The following is a 6,986-nucleotide window of genomic DNA, read 5'->3' on the forward strand; positions in this document are numbered from 1 at the left end:
ATTGCAATGCCTAAAATTCAGGCCTAAGACTCTACTTTCATCTGTGACTACAATCATATCAACCTGAAAAAAGAGACTACTTTCTTTCAAAATGTATAACAAGTGAAGGCCCAAGTATTACTGCCAAAATAACAGACACTTATACAGAAATTCTGTGAGATATGAAACTAAATTTAGGTCTGAAAAAATCAATCAGGAAAGATCAAATGTGTTAGAACATTCAGGATAATGTTAGAAAAGTAGTACCCACTTGTTTTGACCCACTCCCAATTGCTGGGTCAATCCTGTCTATTTCTGTTGGCACTTTCTTTAAATGAAACTTATCTTTCAGTAGTAACAAATTGTTAATTAATTAATCTGAAAAACGTCAAAGAATTGATCAGCGGGCCAGTTGTAAACCATTGACATCATTTCCCCACGATCTGCAGCACTGAAATATATCCCTCTAGGTCTCCTGAACAAGCCACTGTAGTTTTGGCAAACAAGCCCAACAGTAGGTGTATACACTATTGGTGCATATTCAATGTTGTCTAACAACACGTGCCACATATCAGCCAATCCACCAGTTCATTTGCTCTATGAACAAAGGAAGTATCAGACCAAAACGTAAGCAGTGCCTGGAATCCTCTTTATTTGGAAGTTGGTAGTTAGCAAAATGTAATGAGAAATGTAAAACAGTTCTTTGTGCTTACCTTATAGTACATGGTCCCATTTCTGTCATGCAACCTATTGAGAATCCGCCACTTGGCCAAAGAAATTGTGTCAGATGGTCCATCACAAGCATTCACTTCCCACCTTTTCAAGTCAACCACTACAGAATTGGCGGATGTGGGCAGAAAGGGGTGACAGTTTATCTTAGAAATTTCTGACTCAGCACTAGGAGATGGACAGGAATAAGTTCCATCAATATGATAGTAGGCATTAAAGCTTTTTCAAACAGGTTGAAAATGGGATTTTCAAACAAGATAGTTGTGTCAGAGTGGTTCCGTCTACTCTTGTTAGAGTTTGTGGTCTGAGTTAGGTACTTGGCTTTCCGCACCTTAAACGGCTAGTCTTTTCGGGTTGTATTGGTTAGGTATCTGACTCAGAACTCCGAAGTTAAGCGAACTTGGGCAAGAGTAATTCTAGGACGGGAGGACTTTAACAAGTTGGTGTGCCTGAGTTCCAAGAACTACATATTTGATGTTCGAGGAAGCCATGAGAGAGAGAGAGAGAGAGAGAGAGAGAGAGAGAGAGAGAGAGAGAGAGAGAGAGAGAGAGAGAGAGAGAGAGAGAGAGAGAGAGAGAGAGAGAGAGAGAGAGAGAGAGAATATGTTGGAAGATGGGCCCAAGCCCATAAGATATGGACCTTGGTGGCTCTCCTTCCATCCCTCAACATACACACACTCCTCACCTTCCTGGAGATTTCACCTACACCAGCATTTCAACAAAGGAGAATAATATGGTATTCCAGTTATCTTCATCTCCCTACACCAAAGTGGTCTCTATCAAAAAACTCGACGTGGAATTCAAACAAAGAATTCGACCATTAGAGGGACAGCAAGGTAAGAAATACATTTGTAGCCAACATCTCTGTTTTTTTTTATACAGGTTAATGACTAAAGACAGGTTTTCAGTAATGCTTTGAAAGCAATGAGCATTTTCCTGTTAGTTGGTAAATTTCTTACTTAAAACGTCTGTTGCATTTTAATTATTGAGGGGGATTCCATGGTGTGAGATCCAGGGTCAAGAGAGACTCTCCTCCCATCCCCATACACACACTCCCCACCTACCTGGAGATTTTACTTGCACTGACATTTCAACTAATCTAAGGGATTTTTTTTTTTTTTTTTTTTTTTTTTGTGAAAGAGGGATAGTGGGATTCCCCAGTTATCTTCATCACTCTACACTGATGTGGTTTATGCATTCTACCATGAGTGTGACAGCAAGGTAAGCAATACATTTCCAGTCAACACCTCTGTTTATCTTATCCACACAGTACTAAAGGTTTCATCTAATAATCACCCTCCCCTTTTTTTTTTTTTTTTTTCCTCTTTCTAAATGGATCACTCTTTCACTTTTTTTTTTTATTTTCATCTTCATCAAACTCTAGTTGCAATTTCTCAACAATCAATCACCTTCAAAAACATGTTCATGGCCGAGCAACTATAATTTTCCTTCTGACAAAATATTATTAAAGCAAAAAAAATTGGAATATAAATCTAATCTTATAACTTATCAGCTTCAGGGTTTCAAGCTTTAGTTCAATCTGTAAGGAACCTTAAGTCTCTTGTACAGCTTAAAGAAACAAAAATGAATAATCATTTTTTTCACCAAAGGGAGTTCATGTAGATTGACACCAACTGATTTATGCACCATATTTAACATGTCCATTTTCGTCAGGCCCTGAATTACTCACATAAAACTTTTTTATGTTCATAGGTATGTTGTGTTTCAAAAAGCACCTTCTTCAGCATATTGATTGCCCATTTACTACTGACATGGCAAGTGTACTAAATTGTCCATTTACCACGGTGTTAGGAACTTAGGGAACTGACTACCAATACAAGATAAAACCTAAATCAGTTTTTGCACCAAATCTATTTCCAAGAAAATGGGTACAAGACCAAAATTCCACATAACCGAAAGAAAGCATTCAAGAATTGAATTAGAAACCTACACAAAATCACACATCCAGATCTTGCATGTTAACGTCATATCAATATGATTATGGTTAACTACTCTCTCCTTGATCCAACAAAAAACACCATACTTCTTGAAAAATATGTTAACCGTTTTTATGAGAAACGGTTTTCTCATTAACGTGGTCTCAAACTTCTGGCAGTTGCAAGTCCCTCGGTAACACGAAGCCATGAATAACCTTGATGGGAGGTTGGCTTTAGTTAATGGTTGTTCGGTCCCCTGTCTCGTCACTCAAGCCCCTTCAGTTGAGCCATCGTCGTGAGTGCTCTAATACCAACTGTAAGCCTTAAACATGAATTTCTAATAACAACATGAAATTCATCATATAAATTAAACGAAAGTTAAATCATACCTCCTTCCATACGCTTCAAATTCCGAACAGAGAACGGAATTTGAAGCGTATAGAAGGAGGTATGATTTGACTTCCGTTTAATTTATATGATGAATTTCATGTTGTTACTAGAAATTCATGTTTAAGGCTTACAACATATACATGAAAACACATATCTATGCATATAAATGTATCTATGCATGTAAACCTTGCAATGCCACAATGCATTCCTACAACAGGATTCATGGAATGTCAATATCGTTGCTTACCTCGTACTCCCTCTCTCTAGAGCCCCTCGCCACCTCAGCACAAAAAATCTTAAATAATCCAGAAGAGGAAGGATGAAAAGAGATCCAAGGGAATTGTGCAAACCAACAATTGCCGACCCCGCTTCTTTTAAGAGGAAAATCAAGCGGTTTTTCCCTTTACTCTTCCTTAATCGGACAATAAGGGATGAAGATCGGTTTTTATAGCCGCTCTTCAATGAGATGGGGCTCAGCTCTCTCGCTGAGTGAGGAGGTAACACAGCCAGTCAAGAACCTAGGGTAAGAGCCTTTGGATTAATGTTTACAATTATGAAACAATCTTTTCGTTCATTTTTCATTCATTAATCTTGTTTCAATTTCATTTTTACAGCATTTCTAAGTGTCCTCGATCGATATTGATAGTCTCTTTGTCGATAAAGTTCGAAACTCTTTTCTTTTATTTTGTTTCTTTTCTCGTTTTTGTCTATGACAGAAATCTCATGTTCCTTTTATCTTGATTTTTCAGGCTTCTCCACCAAAAGGCAGTGTTATAAAAACCAGTAGGGTGTCTTTCCGTGTTATAATTTGTTGCATACACAACATGAAACAAAACTTGGAAGAGAAGTACGAGTCTCGGGTTTTACATATGTGGATTTGTTTTTTGTTTTTTCCGGCAGGACTGACGGGTTTTACATATGTGGATTTTTTTTTCTTCTGACAGAACTGGCGGGTTTTTCCCGCTAGAAAAATTGAGGTGGGGGCCAAGCTTCGGGTCGACCTTGCTTCGCCTGTCTTGAGTTGCGGAGTTTGACTTTTTGAGTCTTTTCTTTGCGAAAATGAACTGAGGGAAGGAACTCCGGTACAGATTCTTTCTGGACGCTTGTAGCTCCAGTCTCACCGAAAATCATATGTCCTCGTGTATTTCCTTTCTCGATTTCTTTTCTTTTCTTTTTGCCCGCCCTATGATCTGTACTGTTTTTTTAGACCAGGAACTACTGTTTTTTTAGACCAGGAACTACTGGATGTTTTCGGTGTGGTAGTCGTGTTGTATTTGGTTGCAGATAAATAGTAAAACCTTACTTGGCCTATATGATATTTGAATTGGCGTATGTTAACATTACAATCCTAATTTCTTGGATTTTAAAGCGGTCCTGTTGTTGGTTGTACACAGGAGGATTTTTTTCCTGGAGGATAATATCGTTTTTGAAATACCCTGAAGTATATTTCTTGGTGACTTCATTTAAGTGATTTGTCTAAACCATACAATGGGCATCATGAAGATTGATCAAAAGAAATTTTGTAAATTAAAAATTGCTGACCCTGTTACTTTTAAGAGGAAAATTAACGTAATTGGTCCAAAAAGGATGACCGGTTTTTACGACCGCTTTTCGATGAGATGGTTTCGGCTGTCTCACCTAGTGTGGAGGTCACACAACTAACTCCTATGGAGGTCACACAACCAAACACCCCTGGTAGAGCCCCATATGACTTCGCAGTCACTACGAATCATACCTCGTCAGTGATGGGGGTCGGGTTTCGTTGGCTAATGGACGTCCATGTAGGCGACTCAACCTAGTTTGAACTGGACCCAACCCACTTTCCATTACCCAATCTACTCTTAATCAGAATTTGTACCCATCCTAGTAACTAGAGCAAACATAATAAAACATAAACAAAACAAAAAAACCCATGTGGTGGATATTTATAACACTCAAAGCTCCTCACCACATGGAATGATCAATCCATGACACTTCAAATTTATTTAACAACAACAAGCAACTAAAAATCTAGCAAATCTTATCTCAATAGAGTGAAATGCAACTTCATAAATCATAAAATTAAACGAAATTAACTAAAATTAAACTAGCTACTTCAGAAAATACAACATTCAATGGCATATGAATCCATAAACTAAAATACATCAAATTATACAGAAATTTCATGAACATAAAATCAGAAATTAAACAGTAAATCACAAAAAATAAATACAGTAATTAAACACCTAAATTCAAATCAACATTATAATTAAACACAGTAATTAGATTCAATTAACTAACTCCCTAAAAAATCACCTTGCTAAATTGCCTTCTGAAATTCAAATTGGGGTTTGGAGGGTGAGTAGGGCTTCGGTTTTGAGAGAAGGGGCGGCGAGAGAGTGAAATAAGAGGGTATTAAGAGAGGGGGCGCTGAGAGAAAATTATAGGGTTCGGTTTTGAGAGAGGGAGCGACAGAGAGATGAAATGATAGTTTTCGGTTTTGAGAGAGGGGGTGATGAAGAGATGAAATGATAGTTTTCGATTTTGAGAGAGGGGGCGATGAAGGGATGAAATGATATTTTTCGGTTTTGAGAAAGAGGCGGTGAGAGGATGAACATAGAGGAATGGACAAGAAAAATGAGAGATGAGGCTAAGACGAAGTCAGGGTTGAGGCGAAGAGAGAGCGGTTGAGAGGGGGGAGTCGAGGGCGAGGGCGAGGTCGAGCAGAGGCAGCAAGGGAGCGGCGAGAGGAGAGGGGCCGAGATGAGAGGTGAGGAGAAAGATCATGGAAGAGATTAGAAGGAAAAAACATAAGTGAGGGCTGATGTGGCCCTAGATGACAGGGAAAAAAATGGTAATGTATAATGACGTGGCAGCTGATGTGACGGGATAATAACGTGACAACTTACATTTTAATTTACTGATGATGTGGCAATACATAAGCAATCAAAACTTACGTGTTGCCTTTGACTGTCTACTTGTACAGTGGACGGGTCAAAGTTCGGTGTTTTTGCAAATAAGTTCAAGTCGTTGTTGTTTTCAGAAATAAGTTTTTTCAAACTTGTATTTTGGTAAAATTCTCAAAAAAAAAACTATCAAGCCTTCCGCCCAAGATCGCTTGGTAGACATTTAGTCAAGCAAGATCCACTCATTCCATGGTTATTGTATCTTGGCAGAAATAAACAATACTTCCCTTCAGAAATCCTGATCGATAGTGATTCTGCACCAACACAAGCTCTTAACATAGAAGGGTTCTTTTCCACGCTCTATTATTGCTTGAGAAAAAGATAAACGACTATTTCATAAATTTCCAAAAAATATATTTCTCATTGAAGATGACAAAATGTGGCAAAATAATGATGTCGCAGACGACGTGTTCATCTAACTTCAATGGACTGATGACGTAGTGATATGTAAGCAGTTAAAACTTACGTGTCTCCTTTGATTGTACACATGTGCAGTGGACTTGTCAAAATTGGGTATTTTTTAAAATAATTTAATATGCTTTTTAAAATAAGTTATTTTAAATAATTATTTTGGTGAAATTCCCACTATTAAAATAGTAAACATTCGACTGCAGAGGTTTTACTTGCCCAGGAATCAGAACGGTACGATAAGAACGCAAAGGGACAGTCGAAGGAATAATGAACTTGGGTCAAGTAAATGCTGCTAGTACAATATTGGCTACTGCTGGATAAAGGTTCAACTGTGTTCGGACATCAATCCTGTCAAAGTTCAGAGAACAAAAAATCGTCCATTCGGCGATCGTTTGAAATTTTCTTTGATGGCAGTGATGGAGAAAGGTGTGAAACCTGCATGTAGAGATGCTGCTCGTCTGCATCCTTCTACAAGTATGGAGGTGATTCGTTGAACGCTTGAACCCAACGTACGAGTCATCACAGCACATGGTTGCAGCAGACGACACTCGTAGTTGCTGGAAGAGATCAGTGGGGGACCAATCGTGAAGATGAT

This window comes from Aristolochia californica, unplaced genomic scaffold (genome assembly GCF_029961685.1).
Source record: "Aristolochia californica isolate CCGP_79_NKW_82.1479 unplaced genomic scaffold, dmAriCali1.0.hap1 SCAF_4, whole genome shotgun sequence".
In the NCBI taxonomy this organism is placed as follows: domain Eukaryota; kingdom Viridiplantae; phylum Streptophyta; class Magnoliopsida; order Piperales; family Aristolochiaceae; genus Aristolochia; species Aristolochia californica.